At 41.3% G+C, this 25800-nt stretch overlaps 1 protein-coding gene across 1 annotated transcript in view; it reads left to right on the top strand.

Moving 5' to 3' along the window:
• The first annotated feature begins 24874 nt into the window (after nucleotides 1-24874).
• Nucleotides 24875-25800, top strand: part of BBX (BBX high mobility group box domain containing) — a 185484-nt gene continuing 184558 nt past the window's right edge. Inside the window, exon 1 of the mRNA XM_063457468.1 lies at nucleotides 24875-25052. The gene's annotated coding sequence lies outside the window, so the exon portion shown is untranslated. The remainder of the gene's footprint in view (nucleotides 25053-25800) is intronic.

The following is a 25800-nucleotide window of genomic DNA, read 5'->3' as shown; positions in this document are numbered from 1 at the left end:
ACCTTATAGTTATTTGAACAGTTTTTTGTTATTGTATATGATATTTTTTAAGATTAAAATAAAAGTTAAATGCCTATAATATATATATTTTCTTTTATAATTTTATTGTATTATAAGAACTCGACTGTTATTTTGGCTATAAGCACGTTGTTTCTTGGTTGCTTCTTCTAAGTGTTGCTTCTAAGTGTCTGTGGTTGGAGATATTCTGGAGAGTTTTACAGAAGCTTCAACTGTCTAAGAGTTGTGCTAAGAGTTTTCTTTTTTACTGTTACAGGTAAGATTCATCTGTAGGAAAAGGTTACTGATTGCACAAGGTTGGATTTCCTGTTGGTAATTATAAGGCATTTGATTGGATTAGGTAGCTACTTGCTATTGATTGCTGTGTAAATTAGCTATTGTTTGCTAATAAGCAGAGGCCTACCCAGGTGTTAAACATTACTAGTGGGAGGTGATTTTAGGAGTATATAAGGGCTGTTGTCATTAGCTTGGCTAATAGAGCTTGGTTGCTTCTTCTAAGTGTTGCTTCTAAGTGTCTGTGGTTGGAGATATTCTGGAGAGTTTTACAGAAGCTTCAACTGTCTAAGAGTTGTGCTAAGAGTTTTCTTTTTTACTGTTACAGGTAAGATTCATCTGTAGGAAAAGGTTACTGATTGCACAAGGTTTGATTTCCTGTTGGTAATTATAAGGCATTTGATTGGATTAGGTAGCTACTTGCTATTTATTGCTGTGTAAATTAGCTATTGTTTGCTAATAAGCAGAGGCCTACCCAGGTGTTAAACATTACTAGTGGGAGGTGATTTTAGGAGTATATAAGGGCTGTTGTCATTAGCTTGGCTAATAGAGCTTGGTTGCTTCTTCTAAGTGTTGCTTCTAAGTGTCTGTGGTTGGAGATATTCTGGAGAGTTTTACAGAAGCTTCAACTGTCTAAGAGTTGTGCTAAGAGTTTTCTTTTTTACTGTTACAGGTAAGATTCATCTGTAGGAAAAGGTTACTGATTGCACAAGGTTTGATTTCCTGTTGGTAATTATAAGGCATTTGATTGGATTAGGTAGCTACTTGCTATTGATTGCTGTGTAAATTAGCTATTGTTTGCTAATAAGCAGAGGCCTACCCAGGTGTTAAACATTACTAGTGGGAGGTGATTTTAGGAGTATATAAGGGCTGTTGTCATTAGCTTGGCTAATAGAGCTTGGTTGCTTCTTCTAAGTGTTGCTTCTAAGTGTCTGTGGTTGGAGATATTCTGGAGAGTTTTACAGAAGCTTCAACTGTCTAAGAGTTGTGCTAAGAGTTTTCTTTTTTACTGTTACAGGTAAGATTCATCTGTAGGAAAAGGTTACTGATTGCACAAGGTTTGATTTCCTGTTGGTAATTATAAGGCATTTGATTGGATTAGGTAGCTACTTGCTATTGATTGCTGTGTAAATTAGCTATTGTTTGCTAATAAGCAGAGGCCTACCCAGGTGTTAAACATTACTAGTGGGAGGTGATTTTAGGAGTATATAAGGGCTGTTGTCATTAGCTTGGCTAATAGAGCTTGGTTGCTTCTTCTAAGTGTTGCTTCTAAGTGTCTGTGGTTGGAGATATTCTGGAGAGTGTTGCTTCTAAGTGTCTGTGGTTGGAGATATTCTGGAGAGTGTTGCTTCTAAGTGTCTGTGGTTGGAGATATTCTGGAGATAAACTGGAGGTAATCTGAGGTATTCAGGAGGATAAATAAAAAGTTAAGATTAGTTTGATTTAAATTATTCACCTCATTGGAATGGCAGACTTAGTTCAGTGTAATAGTTGCTATGCATTTGTTTCGCGTTCCACTTTTTGGAGGTTTAGTTGTTGTCTAATCTGTAGACAGTTCTCTATCTTGCGGCAGGAGATTGTATTTTTGAAGTCTGAGATTTGTAAATTATCTGGTAAACAAACTCAGACTGGAACTGCTGCAAAGCCACTGCCACAGAGACATACTAGGAATGGCAGATGGATTACTGTAGGATATGGTAGACTTAGAGTTGTGGATAAAATGCATATTGCACAGTCTGTTGTTCTACATAATTCATTTTCTGCACTTTCAGAGTGTAATGGTGTCATGGAGACAGGCACTGAGGCTAGTGGTGTTGTGCAGAGAGGCACTGAGGCTAGTGGTGTTGTGCAGAGAGGCACTGAGGCTAGTGGTGTTGTGCAGAGAGGCACTGAGGCTAGTGGTGTTGTGCAGAGAGGCACTGAGGCTAGTGGTGTTGTGCAGAGAGGCACTGAGGCTAGTGGTGTTGTGCAGAGAGGCACTGAGGCTAGTGGTGTTGTGCAGAGAGGCACTGAGGCTAGTGGTGTTGTGCAGAGAGGCACTGAGGCTAGTGGTGTTGTGCAGAGAGGCACTGAGGCTAGTGGTGTTGTGCAGAGAGGCACTGAGGCTAGTGGTGTTGTGCAGAGAGGCACTGAGGCTAGTGGTGTTGTGCAGAGAGGCACTGAGGCTAGTGGTGTTGTGCAGAGAGGCACTGAGGCTAGTGGTGTTGTGCAGAGAGGCACTGAGGCTAGTGGTGTTGTGGAGAGAGGCACTGAGGCTAGAGGTGTTGTGGAGAGAGGCACTGAGGCTAGAGGTGTTGTGGAGAGAGGCACTGAGGCTAGAGGTGTTGTGGAGAGAGGCACTGAGGCTAGTGCTGTTGTGGAGAGAGGCATTGAGGCCAGTGGTGTTGTGCAGAGAGGCTTGAAGACTATGATGAGGCCTAATAGAAAGCAGTTGTTGTTGGGGGATTCCATCATAAGAGGTGTGGAGATGGACAATGGTGGTCTTGTGAGGTGTCTTCCCGGAGCTACTGCTCACAGAGACAGGAGACGTATCTGTAATATTGTTAAGCAAGCAAAGCAGGAAGGGGAATTGGATGTACTTGTCCATTTAGGGACAAATGACTTGGCTTGCAATGAGGTTTCAGAGGTTAAGGAAGTTTTTAGTGTTTTTGCCAATGATATACGGCAGGTTGCTTCCACACTGTCATTCTCTGAAGTTCTGCCTGTGCATAACACTCAGAATGACAGGCGGATGCGTATTAGGGACTTTAACTTGTGGCTTGGTGAATGGTGTCGGGAGCAAGGATTTGGCTTTATTGCTCATGGTAGCTCTGTTTGGAACGGAAATAAACTGTACAAAAAAGATGGTTTGCATCTTTCTCAAAAGGGAACAAATGTTCTCAGTGAGCAGTTCAGAGGTTTTGCTAAGATGTATTTAAACTAGGAGGGGGGGGGGCAAAAGGGTGATAAAACATCAATCCAATTGTCCCCCAAAACAAGGACAGAAGGTGCCTGTAGCAAGTGTGTTAAAAAATGATAAGCTTAGAGTCATGTCTACAAATGCTCGCAGTTTAGGGAATAAGATCCATGAACTTGTGGCAATAATGGCAACTGATAGTGTAGATTTAGTCGCTGTTACTGAGACATGGTATAATGAAAAAAATGACTGGGACATAGCAATACCAGGGTACTCTTTATATAGAAAAGACAGGGAAGGCAAGAAAGGGGGAGGGGTGGCCCTGTATGTGAAGGATAGCATAAAATCTAGCCTAATAAAGGTTAGTGAGACGAACATAGAGTCCATTTGGGTTACGTTAGAATTTGGTAATCACACAGTAGTTCGTGTAGGTGTGATTTATAGGCCCCCAGGACAAATTGAAGAGTTAGATAATCTACTAGTTGAAGAAATAGCTAAAATGACAATGAAGGGGGAAGTTATCACCATGGGTGACTTTAATCTTCCTGATGTGAATTGGAAAACAAAAATAGCTACTTGTGCCAGAAGCACACAAATTCTAAACTCCCTACTGGGATTGTCTCTAAAACAAGTCGTTGAGGAGCCAACTCGTAAAGAGGCCATACTAGATTTAGTGTTAACAAATGGAGATTTGGTATCAGATATTACTGTAGGTGAAAGTTTAGGATCCAGTGATCATCAGTCAGTGTGGTTTAATATAAGAACAGTGACTGAGTCACACCACACAAAAACAAAAGTTTTAGACTTTAGAAAAACAGACTTTTCTAAAATTAGAATATGTGTAAAGGAGTCATTATCAGACTGGAGCAACTTAAATGGAGTCCAAAATAAATGGGATTATTTAAAAGCTGCACTACTGAAGGCAACAGAAAATTGCATTAGGCTTGTCAGTAAAAGCAAAAAATTCAAGAAATCACTGCGGTACTCCGCAGATGTGGCCAAAATAGTAAAAAACAAAAAGTTAGCATTTAGTAATTATAAAAAAACCCAGAGTGAGGAAGACAGAATGACCTATAAGATTAGGCAGAAAGAGGCTAAGCAATTTATAAGAGCTTCCAAATCACACACAGAATAGAAAATAGCACAGTCAGTAAAAAAGGGGGACAAAACTTTTTTTAGATATATAAATGAGAAAAGAAAAGTAAAACAAGGATTAGTTAGATTAAAAACAAAAGAAGGAAGGTATGTAGATGAGGATAAAGGTCTAGCTGACTGCCTCAATGAATATTTTTGTTCGGTATTTACAGCTGAAAATGAAGGAAAGGGACCTCTGTTAAAAAAAGGATAAATGAGTCATTTATTACACGTGAGTTTACAGAGGAAGAGGTTCTATTTCAACTGTCAAAAGTAAAGACAAATAAGTCAATGGGACCTGATGGAATACACCCAAAGCTATTAAAAGAGCTTAGTGGTGTACTAGCAAAACCATTAACAGATTTATTTAACCAATCATTGTTAACAGGAGTAGTCCCAGAAGATTGGAAGTTAGTGAATGTTGTGCCCATTCACAAGAAAGGTAATAGGGAGGAGTCGGGCAACTATAGGCCAGTAAGCCTTACTTCAGTAGTGGGGAAAGTGATGGAAACCATGTTAAAGGATAGGATTGTTAAACATCTAAAAACACATGGATTTCAAGATCAGAGACAACATGGGTTTACTTCAGGGAGATCATGCCAAACTAATCTTATTGATTTTTTTGACTGGGTAACTAAAATTATAGATCAGGGTGGTGCAGTAGACATTGCTTACCTAGATTTCAGTAAGGCTTTTGACACTGTTGCACATAGAAGGCTTATCAATAAACTGCAATCTTTGAGTTTGGATTCCAATATTGTTGAATGGGTAAGGCAGTGGCTGAGTGACAGGCAACAGAGGGTTGTAGTCAATGGAGTATATTCGAAGCTTGGGCTTGTCACCAGTGGGGTACCTCAGGGATCTATACTTGGACCCATTCTCTTTAATATTTTTATTAGTGATATTGCAGAAGGTCTTGATGGTAAGGTGTGTCTTTTTGCGGATGATACTAAGATATGTAACAGGGTTGATGTTCCAGGAGGGATAAGCCAAATGGCAAATGATTTAGGTAAACTAGAAAAATGGTCAGAGTTGTGGCAACTGACATTTAATGTGGATAAGTGCAAGATAATGCATCTTGGACGTAAAAACCCAAGGGCAGAGTACAGAATATTTGATAGAGTCCTAACCTCAACATCTGAGGAAAGGGATTTAGGGGTGATTATTTCTGAGGACTTAAAGGTAGGCAGACAATGTAATAGAGCAGCAGGAAATGCTAGCAGAACGCTTGGTTGTATAGGGAGAGGTATTAGCAGTAGAAAGAGGGAAGTGCTCATGCCATTGTACAGAACACTGGTGAGACCTCACTTGGAGTACTGTACACAGTACTGGAGACCATATCTTCAGAAGGATATTGATACCTTAGAGAGAGTTCAAAGAAGGGCTACTAAACTGGTTCATGGATTGCAGGATAAAACTTACCAGGAAAGGTTAAAGGATCTTAACATGTATAGCTTGGTGGAAAGACGAGACGGGGGGATATGATAGAAACATTTAAATACATAAAGGGAATCAACACAGTAAAAGAGGAGACTATATTTAAAAGAAGAAAAACTACCACAACCAGAGGACATAGTCTAAAATTAGAAGGACAAAGGTTTAAAAATAATATCAGGAAGTATTACTTTACTGAGAGGGTAGTGGATGCATGGAATAGCCTTCCAGCTGAAGTGGTAGAGGTTAACACAGTAAAGGAGTTTAAGCATGCGTGGGATAGGCATAAGGCTATCCTAACTATAAGATAATGCCAGGGACTAATGAAAGTATTTAGAAAACTGGGCAGACTAGATGGGCCGAATGGTTCTTATCTGCCGTCACATTCTATGTTTCTATGTTTCTATGTTTATGTGTTTTGTGGGAGAGTTACACACCAGTGTGGTATCAGCTATATTTTTATATTTGTATTCACGTTTACATATTTGTGCTTTTATAGTTTGTATTGAATTTGTGTCACTCAATATCAAATCTGATTTTCAGGAATAATAACTCCACAGACATCCAAACGTGAATTATCTGAGGCAAATTTATAGATCATGCATCATTCATTAGAAAACCTAAACTCCAATGATTAGTCGGCCCGAACACCAAACTATTTACATTGCAATCCTCAAATAAAGCTCACCAGTCTGTGGATATAAATAAAGGAATTACACTCATATAGAAGGCAATTTACTCATTACAATGAGATAAAACTGAATTTATGCATAAAGTTAAATATAATTCCACTGGGAACAAAGTGGGTCGTTTATTGGTGAATAAATTAAGGAAGCAAACCACTGCCCTTCAACACACCAGTCACACCAGGAAGAAATTAACTATTTTTGAAGTCACATACACCTTCCCAAGCTTACCACCCAACAGGCATATGCCCTTATTACACCCACATTTAGGGAAGAAATAGAATGCATTATCAAAGCAGCCCCCAGTGGTAAAATCACCGGGTCTGGACTGGTCCTCGGCTTCCTACCATAGGAAAAGGGCAGGAAGGCAGGCATTTGATTCACTTTTTGGGTTTGGCACGTGGAGACAGGATTGGGTGAATTCTCCTGTCCTTGGACGTGGAGAAGGTAGTTGACTACCTACATTTTGGTTACATGCAGGAAACTCTTGGGAGATTTGTGTTTCCACCCCAATTGTGTAGGCTATAATGAGCCTATATTCAAATACCAAATCTTTGATGTTAATCGTGGGGTATATCTCGGCCCCGTTCACCATAATTAATGGTACAAGACAGGGGTGCTCACTGTCTCTCCTGTTATACGTTCTGTAACTGGAACCTCCAGCGAGTGCAATTCGCTAAAATGTGGAAATCAGAGGAACAAAGTTGGGACGGAGCTCCCACAAAATTACTATTTTTGCAGAGAAAAGTTTTTGCTCTACATGAACCTCATAAGACATTAGAATCCTATAGCAGAATATCATACCACAAAATCAACACAACTAAACCACATACCTTGAGGGTCGACATTCCTGATTCAATATGGCAGACATTACAGCAGGATTATAACTATCACTGGAGACAGGAAAACCTGGGATATTGAGGCATTAACATCTACCCAACCCCCTCACAGATCCCATCCACAAATGTATATAAGCTATGGAGTGAATTGAAGGACCTATTTTGGTGAACAAAATTTAATATCATGGTCTGGCGGGTGTGTGGTCATACAAATTATGAACCTGCCAAAAGTTTTATACCTATTTAGGACCAAACCCTTACCATTTCTGAGCGCCTTGTTACAGCCTATACAAAAATTGCATTACACATTTATTCATAACTATAAAAAACTCATGGTAGTTTGGAACATACTTTACAGCACAACATGGAGTATACGGGCTTACCAAATCTAATAGAATATTACCAAGCAATGTACCTGTCACAAACTCTGCTGCACTTCTCTATGCCAGGAATTAAACAATGGGTAGACATAAAAAATATTAAATAAACCCCTCTTCATACTGCCCATATATTATGATAATCACACACAACTCATGATTATCTGACCATACTTATGGCCACAAAACATTCTATAAGACAATTGAGCAGACATTTTTGCAGGGCATAGCATAATTGCAGAGCATATCACAAATGGATCCACTGGAAACCTTGGGTGCTTGAATTGCAAATTTAAAGATATCACACAAGGAAGACACTGGCAACACTTGCCCATTTGGGCCAAATCTTCAGTTCAACAATACATCAAAATGGATTTCAACATATTCAGATAGCACCTTCTTTCATCCCCCAACCTAATGGGAAGAATAAAGGAGCAATCACTCTCAGAGTTTGAACTTGTGGTTAGACATCTCCCTAACTAAAAAAAACCCTTAACAATCTGCTATACCTCTATTAAGAAATCTAAATTTGTCTCCTATCCTACCCATAAGACTAAATGAGAGAGACATTTTGGGATAATCTTTACAGAACCAGAATACCAGAAGATCTTACTCATGAACCAGGGCTTTACCAGATGCACTAACCACTATGACATTTTGAGAAAGGTATTATTTAGATGGCACTTGACTCAAGTAAGATATGTTCCAGAGAGTTTCTAAACTTTGCTGGAGATATTGTGGGGGAGAAGGAACCTATATTCATATTTGGTGGCATGGTCCAGCCATAAAATAAATAAATAAGCTGCAGCGTATCTGTATTTTTGTATAAAACAAGTTTGGTCAGAGCTATTTGAGTATATCAACACTTATCTGCAATTACTCCTGCCATGTTGACTACAATGTTTTATTAGGTCTTTGTCCTTCTACGATCACCCTATCCCAAAGTAAACTACTAACAAACACATTAATGGTAATGAAACATATAATTGCCAGGATTTTGAAGGCAGTAATTGCAGATATTGCCTCCATCCTTATTCAAAATCAGAGAAGTGTTACGCTCAGTATGTCAAATGGAACTTAGTGCCCATCCAGCAACTAATTCTCATAAGACATTCCGAATGATCTGAGGTGCTTTAGATAAGATACTGAACTGAGAGTATTCGGGGCGCTAGGAAATAGTTTATATCATGCTCTTTATTTCTACCTGTCCCTTACTAGGTGCACACGGTGAGGGGCAATCATTGGGAAGTTGTATGTGTATATCTGTATTTATTGAGGGATGCACCAGATTGCTAGTTATGTCCTTATCATGTGCATTGTAGCCTTTGTACACCAATTGTAAATGTTCACTGTCAAAATGTAACTACTGATGCAAGTTACCTGTTATTAAGACTGTGACGGTAGTAATCGTCACTGCGGATGGAAGACAGACACTATGTGTGGGTCCCAAGATTCCTTTTGTGTTTTGGTCACCCTGTGCCCATTATTGGTGCAGGGTATGCTGAATGTATTGCTTGTCTGTGCCTCTCCCGCTTCCCCTTTTTCCTGTCCTATTGTTTTCCCAGCAGAGCGTTGTCCTAGGGACATTCCCAGACCAGTTTAAACTAGCTGTCCTGTTCCTCCTCAATCTCCCATCAGCCTTTGCTACGGTCTGATCCCACCCTTCATTGTACTATAGTACTCTATGTACCTAATTGTATGTAAATAAGGTTGATGGGGGCATAAAATATGTGTGCTATGTCTATTAAAGTTAGTTGTTGTTTTAACCTTTACCAAGTGTCGTTTGGTGTTTGGTCCAGGGAGAAAAGGCCCTCAGTGATCCCAGTCAAAACTCAGCTACTGTGTCTGAAGTGCTCCAGAGTCCCTGATAGCTACAAGGTAGCAGACTTGGCGGAGATACTTGGTTGGAGTATTGGAGCTCCATTGCAAAGACTGTAAAGTAAACGGCGACTGTGCTGTATTTGCTAAAAGTCCTAAATAATATATAACTTTAAAACTAAAATCCCCTGTTTAGTTCAGTCTGAGCACAATCAGAGCACACATTGCATTTGAGGAGGATTAACAGATACAGGAAAAACATTGTACCTGGTTTTCTTTGTTGACTGACAGGTACAAAGGACATGCCTTATAAAAAAATGATTGACAGAAAGCAAAAATGGAGGTACTCAGTTCCAAGCCAGAATGATGTAAATTTCTGCATTTAATATTAATGTTAAAACCTCACAAACCATATTTGTTAAATGTATGACATAAGTAAACTTTGTAATAAATAAAATAGTCATGAAAAGAGTTGGTTCCCTTTTAAACTTATTATCATCCAAATGGTAAGCAGGTATGGTGATCAATTATTATTACTTTTGAAAAGAATATGATACCGGAGAAACTGACGGAAGCCAAGCACAGAGAGATGGACACAGGTTTCTTCAGGAAGGAAGAGATTCTTTATTGGATCACCGATCGGGACTCAGAGGGACTAGCGTCACCAAAATACAGCAAAGTCTGAGCCCCGGACAATAGTGCAGGCTCCTTATATAGGCATATAACTCCTCCCATATTAAGCTCCACCCGCACATTCCCTTGACCAATCAACACAAATAAGAATTAACTTCCTGTTTGACCGCATGGCTTGTCCAGCACAATGGAGGAGGGGGAATACTCTATCCTGTATTCTTGCACATGCTCCGTACACTACTGATCGTATCTTGCCTCGTGCAACCAACTGATCGATACGTCAGCATATGCACGTACACATGCCACGTGGTAATCTCGGCCTACTAAATTTATTTTTACCGAGATTCCACCACATTCCCCCCTTTGATGCCTCTTGATATTTTACAATTACTTGAGGCATCACATAACCTTAGTTTTGCTTACACCGCAAGTTACCTTGAACCAGACCAGACTTATCTTATGATGTGAATCTTCAACATTCGTCTTCCTGCATTGGTTCTCCCTGATCTAGAGCCCTATATTTATATATCGCCATTATCTGTGCAGCAGCCTTCCTCTCTACTATACTTCCTATCAGGCTTTGCACAGATCTAACTACTAAGGGTATAAGACACGGTAGGAGTAGACACAACAGTAAAATCAGTAGGACTCCACCTACCACTGCCTTAAGCCCTCCAAACCATTCATACCAGCTACCAAACCAACTACTTGGATTGTACCCTTTCCATACCTGAGTAGGCACATGCGCTAGTTTAACCATATGGCTAGTAAGCTCAGCTATTGCTTGCCCTTCGTCATCTATTTGAAGACAGCAATTGCTTAGGTTAAACTTCCCACATACACCTCCCTCTACTGCCAATAGGTAATCCAAGGCTAATCTATTTTGGTAGACTGCTGTCCTCATCCTGGTGTTATGCTTCGCTAGAAGATTGAGCGCTTGTGATGTCTCATTAGTGATAATCTCAACCACCGCCTGTAATCTTATAATACGGTTGAGCATATAAATAGGGGTTCTGTAACCAAAGGTACCATCCTCAGCCCACGTGGCTGGCCCATAATAATCTATGATACGCTGGGGAGGCCATTCATTATCTTCCCAGGTACCTATCTCTAAGGGTCCCCTTTTCTTCCTATGATTCACATCATACACTTTAACACCTAAAGTCTCACCTGTTTCAATCGGTAACAAGAAGAAGGATGGTTTGAGCATACCCAACACACATGCCCCTTCCCAGTCCTGTGGCAGCTCCGAATAGGCTTTCTTACCACAGATCCAGTACAAATTTGCTGGGGCTCTCCAGGTAGATGTGATGGATAGATCAAACCACACGTCCTTTAAATTGGCGTATCTAGCAAACGGGTTTGATGGTTCTGAGACATTTGAAGCCGACCACCAAGTTGTATTCTTTGTATCATCATCATAAGCTTTTTGCCCTAGACAAGTTAATTCTCCTACAGAAGTATTATACATTATTCCTTTCCTTGCTATGCAAACATAACCTATGATGGAGGTCTTTAATCTCCACTCAGATTTACCTCTAACACTCATATGATAATCGGCTTGTGTAGATATTAGTTGGTCAACTGCCTCAGAACCGGACATTACCTCCTTTGCTTCCCAAGGCCATTGGTCTCCCATGTTAGTACCTCCACACACATAGCAGTTGGTAACATTAAGACTACCGGCAATACTTTCAGCTAGGTCGATGAACAGGTTCTTAGCGCTATGGGGGATCTTATTATCTATACTCATCTCTTCATAAAAGGAGTGGTATACTTGATGAGTCTGGGAGGATACCGTATCAGTCTCTATCCCTATAAACAATAATGTCCCAGGATCTAAACCCGTCCCGTATATCTGAAACCCAAATAAATTGCCATACTTATCTAGGAACTTGTCGGGATTATTAATAAGTATATGGACTGGGTTACATTCCATAGACTTACAATATGGGCTAGTCGGCAACTTAGTCACTATCATGTCTTTATCTACTGTCTGTCCCCAAGTCGCCCACCCCACACAAGACCAATATGGACAGAAGTTATAGTCTTTATTTGGGCATCTAGGACTCACATATTTATTTTTGCTACTGGGACAAATGTATTTATCGTTAGACCCATACGTCCTCTCCCATCTAAGATCCCCACATACATTCCACGGCTTTCTACCACTCGATATCGCTTTACACGCATCAAATAGCAGAACACCCGAAGAATGTACGGATTCTAACACCGTCTTATTAATTAGGGTCCCCTGAGGATCTCCATTCCTGAGAGTCAACCAAATTGTACGAGGCTGATACTCCGGACTGAAGCACTTAGGTTCTCCTACTCCTAAATGGCACACACTATAATCTATATTTAGGTATCTACATCTTGATACCTCTCCTTTACACTCGTATTGAGAATGCCAAATTAGGGTTTGGGAAATATGGTTACCTGTTCTCGTAGTCTTAATGCATACCTCACAGCTAGGAGTGTCGGTACCTCTACCTTCCTGAATATAAAAACACATGTAAATAAACACAATCAAAAGCACATCTTTCGCCGTCATCCTCAGTCTTCGTCCGTGCGATGGAACCTCAGCTTCCAGGATGTGAGGGCTGCAGGGAATGGAGTTCTGCTCGTCTTCACAGGTGTCCCTTCGGGACTTTCCTGGCTTATACACTATGTGATGGTAAGAGGACAGGCTTTATTATGGCCTTCTCACTTACACCTGTAACAATAAAATTTGTAATCCACAATAATTCCTCGTTACTCCGACTGAGTAGTGCGTTTCAACCGGATCTTGCAGGGATTCTCTGGATCTGCTGTAACTTGCCAAGAATCGACTGCTGCTGGTTTAACCCTGGAGTGATGTATCCACGGAGTCACTTCTGCTACTTTTATCGCTGTAGGGGTAGACAAAAGAACAACATAAGGACCTCTCCACTTGGGCCCTAACGGTACATTATTCCACTCTTTAATCCACACTTGGTCTCCTGGATGATAATTATGAACAGGGGGATAAATATTCACAGGTAATCTATCTTGTACCCATTTCTGTACCTCCTCCATAGTCTTACCCAACTCTACAACCTGCTGCCGGGTAATTCCTTCTCCCAACTGACTCAAATCCCCCCTTAAGTTACCAAGTACGGGAGGTGGTCGCCCATACATAATTTCAAAAGGAGAGAGGCCCATCCTTCTGGTAGGGGTACTGCGGATTCGCAATAGAGCTATAGGTAAGAGAACGTTCCACTTAAGTTGGGTTTCCTGACACATTTTAGCCAACTGGTTCTTTATAGTTCTATTCATTCTCTCTACCTTACCAGAACTCTGGGGTCTATATGCAGTATGAAGCCTCCACTTTATACCAAGCATATGAGTCAGTTGTTGTAGGCACTGGTGAACAAAAGCTGGACCATTGTCCGATCCTATAGAACAGGGTAGTCCATATCGGGGTATTATTTCTCGTAGCAGGAATCTCACAACTTCTCCTGCTTTCTCTGTACGAGTAGGACATGCTTCTACCCAGCCTGAATAGGTGCACACAATTACCAGCAGGTAACGATGTCCACCCGATTTAGGCATCACTGTAAAGTCTATTTGTAGATCGGACATGGGGAGTCCCCCCATAAACTGGACTCCTGGTGGCTTTACTGGTCCTTGTCTTGCATTATTCTTAGCACACGTTACACATCTACGTACAATGGCCTGAGTCAAGTTGGACAATCTTGGTATGTAGAAATGTTTTCTAAGAGATTCTTCAGTACTGTCTCTCCCAGAATGTGTCCCGTTGTGATAATTTTGGACAATTTCTACCGCTAGCGATGCTGGTATAACTATTCTTCCATCTTCTAGCTGATACCACTTGTTCTCCAGATACTTTCCCGGTTCAGTCTTTAACCACTCCTCTTCTTGAGTTGTATAAACTGGAGTCCATTGAGACAGTGGGGTTGGTATTAGAGCAACTATATGCCCCACATACTCCTGTCTTCCTGATTCAGCAGCACGCTTAGCTGCACTATCTGCCATCCGATTTCCCTTAGTTACATCACCATCTCCTCTCAGATGCGCTCGACAATGTATGATACCGACTTCTTTCGGCTCCCACACTGCTTCCAATAGTTGTAGGATTTCAGCTGCGTACTTGATTTCTTTGCCTTCTGAATTCAGTAGTCCTCTTTCTTTATACAGAGCTCCGTGGGCATGAGTGGTTAAAAACGCATACTTAGAGTCCGTATAGATATTTACTCTTAAACCTTCAGCCAATTGTAACGCTCGTGTTAGTGCTATTAATTCTGCCTTTTGTGCTGATGTTCCTTTCGCCAGTGGCCGAGCTTCTATCACCTTGTCTATTGTTGTCACTGCATATCCTGCATAGCGGATCCCTTCTTTTACATAACTACTGCCGTCGGTATAATATTGAACATCAGGGTTCTGGATGGGAAAATCACGAAGATCTGGTCTACTTGAGAATACTTCATCCATTACTTCCAAACAATCATGTTGACTTTCAGTAGGTTGTGGCAAAAGGGTAGCTGGATTTAAGGTGTTTACAGTCTCTAAATGCACTCTTGGGTTTTCACACAACATTGCTTGATACTTGGTCATACGGCTGTTACTAAACCAATGATTTCCTTTGTAATCCAACAACGTCTGTACTGCATGTGGAACTCGTACATAAAGTTCTTGACCCAGAGTGAGTTTATCGGCTTCAGCTACTAGCAGGGCGGCTGCAGCTACGGCTCTTAGACAAGGTGGAAGTCCGCTGGCCACTGCATCCAGTTGCTTAGACATGTAGGCAACAGGTCTTTGCCATGATCCCAAGTACTGTGTCAATACTCCCACAGCCATTCTTCTTTGCTCGTGTACATATAAGTAGAATGGTCGTGTGTGATCAGGTAGACCTAATGCTGGGGCACTCATCAAAGCCTTCTTCACATCTTCAAATGCCGTTTGCTGTTCTTGGGTCCATAAGAAGGGGTCGTGCTCTGTACCTTTGATGGCTGCGTACAGAGGTTTTGCTAGTATCGCATAGCTGGGAATCCATATCCTACAGAAGCCTGCTGCCCCCAAGAATTCTCGCACTTGTCTTCTATTCTTGGGTATTGGTATTTGGCAGACAGCTTCTTTTCTCTCTGGCCCCATAATCCTTTGACCTTCAGAGATATGGAATCCCAGATACTTGACAGTTGGCAAACACAACTGAGCCTTCTTTCTAGACACCTTGTATCCTGCCTTCCAGAGAATATGTAGTAGATCGTGCGTTGCTTGCTGACATTTTTCTTTTGTAACTGCTGCTATCAACAAGTCATCTACATATTGTAACAATACACATTCTCCTGGGATAGACTCGAAATCCAATAAATCTTGACTTAGGGCTGAACCAAATAGGGTAGGTGAATTTTTAAACCCTTGGGGCAGTCTTGTCCAAGTCATTTGGCGTTTTGAGCCCGTTACAGCGTTCTCCCATTGGAAAGCGAAAATACATTGACTTTCTGCGGCAATTCGGAGGCAAAAGAAGGCATCTTTGAGATCTAAGACTGTGAAGTAAGTAACCCCGCCCGGAATTAAAGCAAGCAGGTTATATGGATTGGGTACAACTGGATGTATACTAACAACCGCATCATTGACTGCTCTTAAGTCCTGTACAGGTCGATACTCATCTGTACCGGGCTTTTGAACAGGCAGCAATGGGGTGTTCCAGGGGGAAGTACAGAATTTTAGGATACCATACCGTATGAACTTATCCAGATAGGATTGGATGTTCTTCTTAGCCTTCTGTGGGATGTGGTATTGTCTTAGGCTCACTGGATAAACCCCAAGTTTCAGTTCAATTTTTATAGGTGGAATATTGCGGGCCAGTCCTGGTGGGTTGTTCTCTGCCCAAACTCCTGGTATGTTAAACAATGTCTCATCACTCCTAGGGTTTTGGCTAGTCAACACTGTATAAAGTCGCCACTCTTCTTCCTTTGGTACGGATAAAGTCATAATACCTGAAGGTCCATTAAACTTCAAAGATGTTGTTCCATTTGGTAGGAACGTAATCTGCGCTTGTAATTTTGATAGCATATCACGTCCCAGCAATTGGACTGGACATTCAGGCATATAAAGGAATTGGTGTTTTACTACGTGGCCTCCCAATGTACAGAGTCGACTTTTAAGAACCGGTCTTTCAGCACTTCTTCCAGTTGCTCCTATCACAGTAATAGTCCTTCCAGATGGAGGAGCAACTAGATTAGTCACCACTGAATGTTCAGCACCAGTGTCGATCATGAACGCACTCCTTTTCCCCCCTATTGATACATCGACCATAGGCTCCGCTCGACCAAGGGGGATGGAGCCCGGTCGGTATCAATAGTCCTCCATGACCGTGTCAGCCAATCCTACGAAGTCCCTACCTTCTCTATCGCGGGACCTTTGCGCTGCTGGAATATACCTATCTTCCCTAACACTTCCTCTGTTCCCATTACTCCCTCCGGGGCCTCCTCTACCTCTCGCTCTGCCTCTAAAGTTTCCGTAACCTGACCTAGGTCTGTCTCTCTCAGACTGTTCTCTTCGCGGACACTCATTTCTCCAATGCCCTTCTTCCCTACAGTAAGCGCACTGATTTCTACTTAGAGGTTCCTCATTCCACTTACTATCGCCTCTATCTGGGCCCCGTCTATCTACGCCTGCGATCGCTACCGCTAGCATATCAGCCTTTTTACGCATCTTGCGCTCCTCCTCTTTCTTACTTTCTGTATCCCTGTTCATATAGACCTTATTTGCTACCTCCATTAGTTGGGTGATGGACATACCTGCAAACCCTTCTAACTTTTGTAGCTTGCGCTTAATATCTCCGTATGCTTGGCTGACAAAGGCGGAGTTAACCATTCGGGAATTGTCTGCGTCTTCCGGATTAAAGGGGGTATACAAGCGGTATGCCTCCAATAATCGGTCATAAAAGACACTGGGTGCTTCATCGCTTTTCTGAATCACCTCAACTGTCTTCGACATGTTAATGGCTTTCTTTCCTCCTGCTTTCATGCCAGCAATTATAGCGTCTCTATAGGCTCTGAGTTGAACCATATCAGCACCATTTACGTTCCAATCGGGATCAGTGTTGGGATAATGTGTTGCGGCCCATGCTGCTGGATTAGCTTGGTTCAAAGCACGGGCTCTATCTTCTAATGCTTTAATGGCTGCTTGATTTATTCTTGTCCTTTCCTCATTGTTAAATAAAGTCATTAGTAACTGCTGGCAATCAGCCCATGTCGGATTATGCGTCTGTACTATTGAGGTGAACAGATCAGTCATGGCTTGTGGTTTCTCAGTATACGAGGAATTATGGGTCTTCCAGTTTAAAAGGTCGGTAGTGGTAAATGGGACATATACGAAGACTGGGTCAGCGTGTGCCATTTGACCTGCGGCATCGATATAAGCTGACCCGGGATTTAGGCGAAGAGGCATCTGATAATGCTTTAATTGTTGGGCACCAGTCAACTGTCGGGTTTGGATGGGGCTACGTAGGGAAGCGTCAGTCATGGTTTCCGGTCGGGGAGAGATAGGGTATGGGGATGTGGGAGGTTGGTTTTGGGAAAAGGTCGTAAATAGAACACTTCGAGCCGAGCTAGATGAAGCTTGACCGGAAGTCTGAAGTGGCGCCAAATCAGGATATTCGTTTCTAATGGGGGTGGGTTCTGGTTCCGGAAGGGGAGATTTAGTACGAGGGGGGGTGGATCCTGTACTGGAGGAGGAAGCGGAAGTGGATGAGGGTAATGAGGGGAGGGGTGCAGGACTTCCTGCGTTTGCGTCACTTCCTCTTAACGGAAAGTAAGGGGGCGGCAAAGGGATCTCGGACTCAGGGGGCGTGTCCAAAATGGGCCTAACACCAGTCCTAGTGGACGAACAAGTCCTAGCTACCATGAGGCGACACTGCTCCTCGTGGCATGTCTGGAGCCATTTTGGCGAGTCATTTACGGCCTGTCTCCAACAGTCAATATAAGGAAACTGGCCGTAAAGTTCAGGCCTACCTGATACAGCCACGTGTAAGCGCTGTACCAGAGTTAGATCCAAACTGCCACGTGGCGGCCATGCCGCAACCAAAGTAGGCCACTCCCTAGTGCACAAAGTAACTAAACGCACAGAAGACATCTTAACCCCAAAATCACAGGTTTTGAATCCCTTTTTAAAATTCTTAACCATACATCCTAAGGGATCCGGAATCGTTGACTGCGACGCACCCATTTTTAACAATGGAACGTCGTCGACAACGATTACTATACACGCGTACTATTCAACAGTCACACCCGTTTCCTTTGGCAACAGCACCACGTGGTACGGTTACCAAGTGAAACGTACACAATAACACAATAAACACTCAGGGAATTCCCGTACACACACAGCTGCTACACCAGTCACTATATAATCAATATTATGCCCTTTGGCGTAACTATACAGTCACCCACGCTATAATTCTCTATATACGAATTACCCGTCTATAACACACCCCAGTAACATCGTCTTTTACAAATAGCGGTTACAGTACGGTTAGCATAGGTCAAAGTACAAGTTAAGGTCACAATACAATTATTAGTGGTTATGGTGTTAAAACATGCAATTGACGACAATGATTAGTACTTATTATACAATGTCAGTAAATATACAGGGTTATGGTACCGTGCACTATAATACAGCAACACACTATTAACACTCTCGCTAGACGGCTGAGCTCGCGCTATCTAACAAGATATACACTTTACTAAAACAATCGTTAACACATTTACAATTCCCAACTAAACTATTGGCCAGTACCTTGAATGGACTACCTAAAAACAATCTACATACGTTTTGGTTAGCCACACTGCCCAATCACCACATATATAGCGAGCTAGAGAACCGAATTTACACAGACGCCTCTTAGTCGCACTATACAACGAGCTAGAGGACCGAATTTACACAGACGCCTCTTAGTCGTACTATCAAAAGTCTAGTGGGTTCCAAATTTACACGCCTTCCCACTTAGCCCAGATAGGATGAGAACTAGCGAACCGGATTTACACAGACGCCGCTTAGTCTCCCGGTCCCTCCGACCTAGCGAACAAAATATACACCCTAGAACGCTAGTCTAGACAAGACACCGGTGTCCGGCTAGGGCTTATTTTACACCAGAGCGCCCTGCCTGACTAACCAAATCAAACGGTCTGACTAAAGAGCGTTCGATCGAGCGGTGCGCCTTCGCTCCTTCCCTCCGACAGAGGGGGCAGATACAGATTCAAAAACCCCTTTGGGCCTACCGCACAATCGGTATACCCCTAGCGGGTCCTGCCGTCTAAAACAGCAGTTATCTTACCTCCTCGTTCCTGAACCTGAGTTCACACTCATCGACGGGGACACCCCAGCACTTCTCACGTAGAGGCCGATGATCTCCTGGACAACAGACCAGTGGCGCCGAGACGAAGGGAGGTCCACGCAGAAGTTCAGGGGTGCAGCCGTAGAGAACGTGGGCAAAGATAGACCGTCTCACGCCTCTGCCTCTCAGCTACCGTTGAACGATGAGCTTCCCGGCCAATGCACCAAATGATACCGGAGAAACTGACGGAAGCCAAGCACAGAGAGATGGACACAGGTTTCTTCAGGAAGGAAGAGATTCTTTATTGGATCACCGATCGGGACTCAGAGGGACTAGCGTCACCAAAATACAGCAAAGTCTGAGCCCCGGACAATAGTGCAGGCTCCTTATATAGGCATATAACTCCTCCCATATTAAGCTCCACCCGCACATTCCCTTGACCAATCAACACAAATAAGAATTAACTTCCTGTTTGACCGCATGGCTTGTCCAGCACAATGGAGGAGGGGGAATACTATATCCTGTATTCTTGCACATGCTCCGTACACTACTGATCGTATCTTGCCTCGTGCAACCAACTGATCGATACGTCAGCATATGCACGTACACATGCCACGTGGTAATCTCGGCCTACTAAATTTATTTTTACCGAGATTCCACCACAAATACTCCTACTATCAGCATAGCCACAACTATTTATTGCAGTGGTTATGGAGCCTTTCCAACGTTCATCAAATAATTGTTACCGGTAAGTTGTTTGAAAAACAAAACAAAAAACAACAGAGGCTTCCCCTATATCTCCCTTAACTGGGCATCACAATTAAGGATGTTCCACTGGTAATTAACTGTCTGAATATTTGCTCCTGCCATGAAATATAGAGACTATGAATACTGGGGAATAGGAAGATTCAGTCAGTGTCTCAGAAGTCTTGGTGGAGCAACTGAAGTGCTACTGCCCCACATAGAATACTTAGAAAATTCTCAATTTTTGTAAAACAACTTGGAAAAAAATAGGTAATACAACAAAATTCGCACAGCACCATAATCACTACAAAAACAACTATAATAGTCATAGTGATTGGATTTTCCAGTTAAAAAAGGAAATGCAGAGTTGTTAAAGGGACACTACGTGCACCAATACAACTTTAATGCATTTGATGGTTTTGATCCCATTAATATGCTATATTTTTGCAAGATCATGTCTTCTTTGTTTTGCATTAAAAAATTATATTTTTTTCAGAAAACTGCACCATAGCTTGCCTATTTATTCACACCCTTTGTCCAGAAAGAGACTTCTTTATCAAATGTGTGCACAAAGCTGTCTGAACTACTACTGAATGGTCTGAACTACAACACAACCTGCATTAGAATGAGAAGACACATTTCACATATAGCTAAGGAGGCAAGCTTATGGTGCAAAATGTATTATTCGGTGCAAAAAGTGAAAAGATTTGACCATGCAAAATAAAAAATAAAAAATACAGCATATTAATGAGGTCAAAATCTACCAAATGCATTAAATGTGTACTGGTACCTGGAGTGTCCCTTTAATCAAAGGGAGTTAAGATAGGAGTGGTGATTGAACAAGCTAGGACACTCAAATATTCACTAGTATTATGTATCTAATAGGATTTCAAAAATCATATGTGAAGACCCCTCAATTCTCTGGATAAAGAAAAATGTAATGAGATCTAGGCCTTCAGAGAAAAAGAAGACATTAAAAATAAAAAGTTATGCACTTAGGAGTTATTGCAACAGACAGATCATATGTTAGAATCCTGCATTCAATGGATGATATCATCTTTTCAGTTATTTCCTAGAATTTCCTTGAATGTGTGGTTTAATGGCTACAGCACAGTACAAGGACCCCTTATTAATCTCCCAAGGAAGCTCTGAGATTAAAAGTACCCTTTCTGTTACATAGCTATTCTATATGAAAAAATAAAGTTTTAATGAACAGATAATTGGGTTAGGAACAGAAGAAAAAGATAATAAACATGGAAAAGTGTAATTATAATATATTTTGCAATCACAATCACAATTTGTGCTAATACCTATAACTAATGATAAACGCATAACTCATAGAGGTATTTAATACTAACAAAATAATTGATAAATTAGTCTAAATTACGTTTAAAAGGATATGCTGGATTGTAGAAGACACCTTTTTAAATGTATAAATAAAAAAATAAAAAAGAAGAGAGATAACTTTTGAATTTCCTGCATTTCTTCCAAATCCCAGTATTTGCATTTTCTGATGTGATGTATCACCAAACTAGGAAGTGATTTAGCTAATCCTAATTTTCTCACTATTTTCAAGTGGGAGCTGAGCATATTCCAAAACCTCTCCTATGTTAGTAATATCCCTTCTGATATTTCTGACCGTGCCTATTCCTCAGCCATTTATTAACAGATTCTAAGTATTGAATTTATGCACGTAGCCATTTGATATTTTTAAGAGATCGAAGGTTAGTGAATTACCTCTGCAATTGGCCTCTTTGTATGTTCTGTGGATTCTTTTGTGTTTTATGACAGTACCTAACTTATATTATAACTCCAACTTTAATATTGTGTACTTGTTTGCTTGATCTATACCCCTATGGTACCCAGATCTACATCACCCATGCACTAACTCTGGCTTAACTTTGACTATATTTAGTTAACAATTTCCCATGTAAAGAATATTTGACTAATTTGATTCATTTTGAGCCAATCTTAGCCAGGTCTCTCATAGTAGTATATTACTCATCTTTCATTATGATGGACTACTGTCCAATCTTACAAAATCCTTGCCATATTCCAGAGTAGCAAAGCCACCAGTAAGAATTCAGAAGACTAAAAAACCCATGGGTCTGAACTTTGGAAGGACAGATTCTTTTGAAGTGAAGATTTAGCTGGCACAGAAAATCAAATTCCAGTGAGCCTGACAAGCACAGAACCACCATTTTTAAACAATCATCAAAAAGTTACCCTCTCTAAGTCATACTGTAAAAAAGAATTGTGCATGTGAAATGGAAGCATTAAAAAACAGATGCCTTCACCAGTTTCTGCAGCTTCTGAGTGGAACGCTACAGACAGACCCCTACCTGATCAGGATGAGGTTCCACCTATTAGCAGCCTCTCATTTTGGTCTATGTGGTCTGACTTTACTTGTGTAGATTTCACATAGGAAGTGTCAACATTCACAAAGTGCAATACAGCAGCATAAAATAAGCCATCATACAGTGTATTGATCAGTAAACAGTGTGTACCTACATTAGGGAAAGTAACAAATGAAAACATACAAAAAAATTCATAATAAAAGCAATTGTTGACCGGTTGTATAACGGCTATAAGCACTCCAAGAGACAAATTGTAAATAATAATATTGCAGCAAATACAGACAAAAAGCAGAAACCTAAATTAAACACACATGAAAAAAAAAATAGGCTGACCCAGCCGATGTTAAAGTCTCAAGGTAATTCACCAGATAAAGGGAAGGTTATATTGGAGTAAATAGTTTATCACTCAGTCATTGAGTTAGACTCATCATTTGAAATGTCCATCAGTGGCATCCAAATATGGCTGAAATTTATATTGGAAAATTAGAAGTGGAATTTCAGGGAACAGGAGTTAGGTCTTTGGTGCCTCAGGGAACCCCTGGCTTTGGTCAAAACAAGAACGAGGGCCATGCGCCTCCAGCCTACTAGGATTGTAACCATTAAAACAGGATGTAATGGTCATGCAGTTCAGACTTCTCCTGAAAAAGAACATATACGACTGCAACAATGATAAAAACTGTATGTAATGCTAAGTGGAAGTATTATAAGAATACATTCAAACTCTCTAGTGGTTAACATAATCTATAAACAAATAAAATGTTTACAGCTGTACATACCACTGCCAGCAAATACATTTGGAGTTATATACTAAACTGATACAAAATGAACAAAATAAATATAATATATATATATATATATATATATATATATATATATATATATATATATATATATATATATATATATTATTTTTCCAGTTAAGCTACTTTGCAAAACATTCCCTTGGCAATTCACAGCAATTCTCAGTTTAGTGAATAAACTCCTGAATCTCCACATATTTTCAGAACATAAAACAAAAGCCATTGTTTGGCCCTATTTTACTGGACATTTTGAGGGACATTTATCAAAGGAAAAACAGATGTTATTTTGGGCTAAAGTGCTAAATAAGGTGCGTTCACCATGGAAACCAGTAGATTATTGCTCACCATTTAGCACTTTGCACTCAAAATAATACCTGTTTTACATTGATAAGTGGCCCTTTCAGTTTATACATGTCTTATTTATGTGTTTATGTGCACAAACACACACCTACACAAAACATAATATATATATATATATATATATATATATATATATATATATATATATATATATAATATGTCTAGGATTAAATGTGTGTATTGTTTTATTATTTAAATTTGTATTATTTATTTAAACATTGTGTACATGTGTGTGTATGCATCCTGCCTCCTGTATCTGCCTCTCTTAGCCATGCCCTTTGCTCTCATTGTACTTTTCATCTGCGGCCCTCTAAATGAATGCCTCACCCTGATATTATTTTCATTATCAAATGTTATCCCTGGCAGTATGAAGGCATCAGCACGATAACTAACAAATGGAATCTTCTGAACAGTTCGGTCGAGCCTCTCATTGCCTGAGTCTTTCAGGTTTTTCCTGTGGCAATCACCTGTCCTATATCATTAAAACAAACAAAAATACATTCGTCTCTACAACTGCTTTATTCTCCATTTAGTAAGTAAGTCACTTCTGAAAGTGTTTTATTGAAAGCTCCTGTTAGAAGACCAGGCAGAGATTGTACTTTGTAGAATGTCTGCGTGTGTTCCTACGTATTTCGAATACTGCCAGTGTTCCATGACTGATAGTGTCACAACATGAAGGAGCAGCCGTAACACCAGCTCATCCTGTGGCTGCTGGGCTGTGCACAGTGCAACCATCACCACACAGCGCTCTGCTCTACCACTGGGAGCCGGGGAAAGCTGACATCAAACAAGAGCCAACTCCGGGATCCATTGGACTTCCAACAGCAGTGCATGATGTGCCCATCCGCCTCACAGTTTAACCAGTAATCACCAGTTTATTTCATTTCAAAGTCATTGCACTGTGTTTGTGTGTACATGTTATCACTTCACCTGTACCATAATCGTTTCTTTTTTATTAAAAACATAAAAAAATATATATAAAGCAAACATGGCAAAATGCTCTCCAGAGTAAAATACAGTATGTTGCACATCTACTGATACATATATATATATATATCTGTATGGGTGAGAAAGGGAGACAGGGTTTGGTGTAACAGGCAATGTGTATGGCTGTCCGTGCTGTCTGTCACCCTGGCAGCCAATCGCAGGCTGCCTTATAAATGAATGTGTGCAGTTTGTGGGTGCATGTACACTATGTGGAGCAGTGTACAGAGCGGCTCCCAGGCACAGAGCTGACTCCCCTGTCTCTATATCTCTCCAGGCTGCTCTTACTTGGCAGGGGGAGGGGGTGCACACTGACAGACAGGGGGTTCTAATCAAACCTATATTATACAGAGAGAGAGAGTGCATGAGTGCAGCCAGAGGTAAGTGAACACACTGAATGCCACTTGCTTTTCTTGCATTGAGCTGCCCTTCTTTAAAACACTTTTTATTCACTTAAAATGAGCGGTGTGGGTGGGGGGGCCGCGAGCAGCATGCAGGGTCCATGCCGGGGAAGGGGTGGGAGCAGCTGCTGCCTGTCCCGGTGACAATTCTCAGTCACTTTTAGGGGCCGGTGCAAACTTCAGCTGGAGATGTGCTGCGTGTTGTGAGTCCGCCTGGCTCCTGCTTCTTCCTCCTCCCTGGGTCTCTAGGCCGGGAGGTGAGTGCACAGGGCAGACATTGAGCCAGGCCAGTGGTGCCAGGCTGCCTCCAACAGCACCCGGTGTGGGGGAGAGAGGGAGGAAGGTGCCCTGCAAAGAAGGGGTGTCAGCAAGCTGGCAGGAGATGGAGGCATGCAAAATATGCATCCACACCCTTAAACTTTGTTTTTCAGGAATGATACAAGTGGAGGGTACCCTACATACTGGGTACACTAACAGGGAATGTGGCTTTTTTAAATATATTACTTGCTGTTTTTTTTTGTTTGTTTTGTTATTGTGTGTACATTTATTGTGTGACAGAAGAACCTCCCTCTTAGAGCTTGGGCAAAAGTAGAAAGATGGTGACAGGGAAAGATGGGATCTGCAGGCTTTGATGGCTGGGGTGGGTGTGTAGGGAAGCCTTGGGGTGCTGTCAAGGGAAGGGGGGGGGGGTGATGTTATGATTGAGTTACATTGTGTCAGTAAGTTA

This window comes from Pelobates fuscus, chromosome 1 (genome assembly GCF_036172605.1).
Source record: "Pelobates fuscus isolate aPelFus1 chromosome 1, aPelFus1.pri, whole genome shotgun sequence".
Lineage (NCBI taxonomy): Eukaryota > Metazoa > Chordata > Amphibia > Anura > Pelobatidae > Pelobates > Pelobates fuscus.
This window is presented reverse-complemented; position numbering and strand designations above follow the sequence as displayed.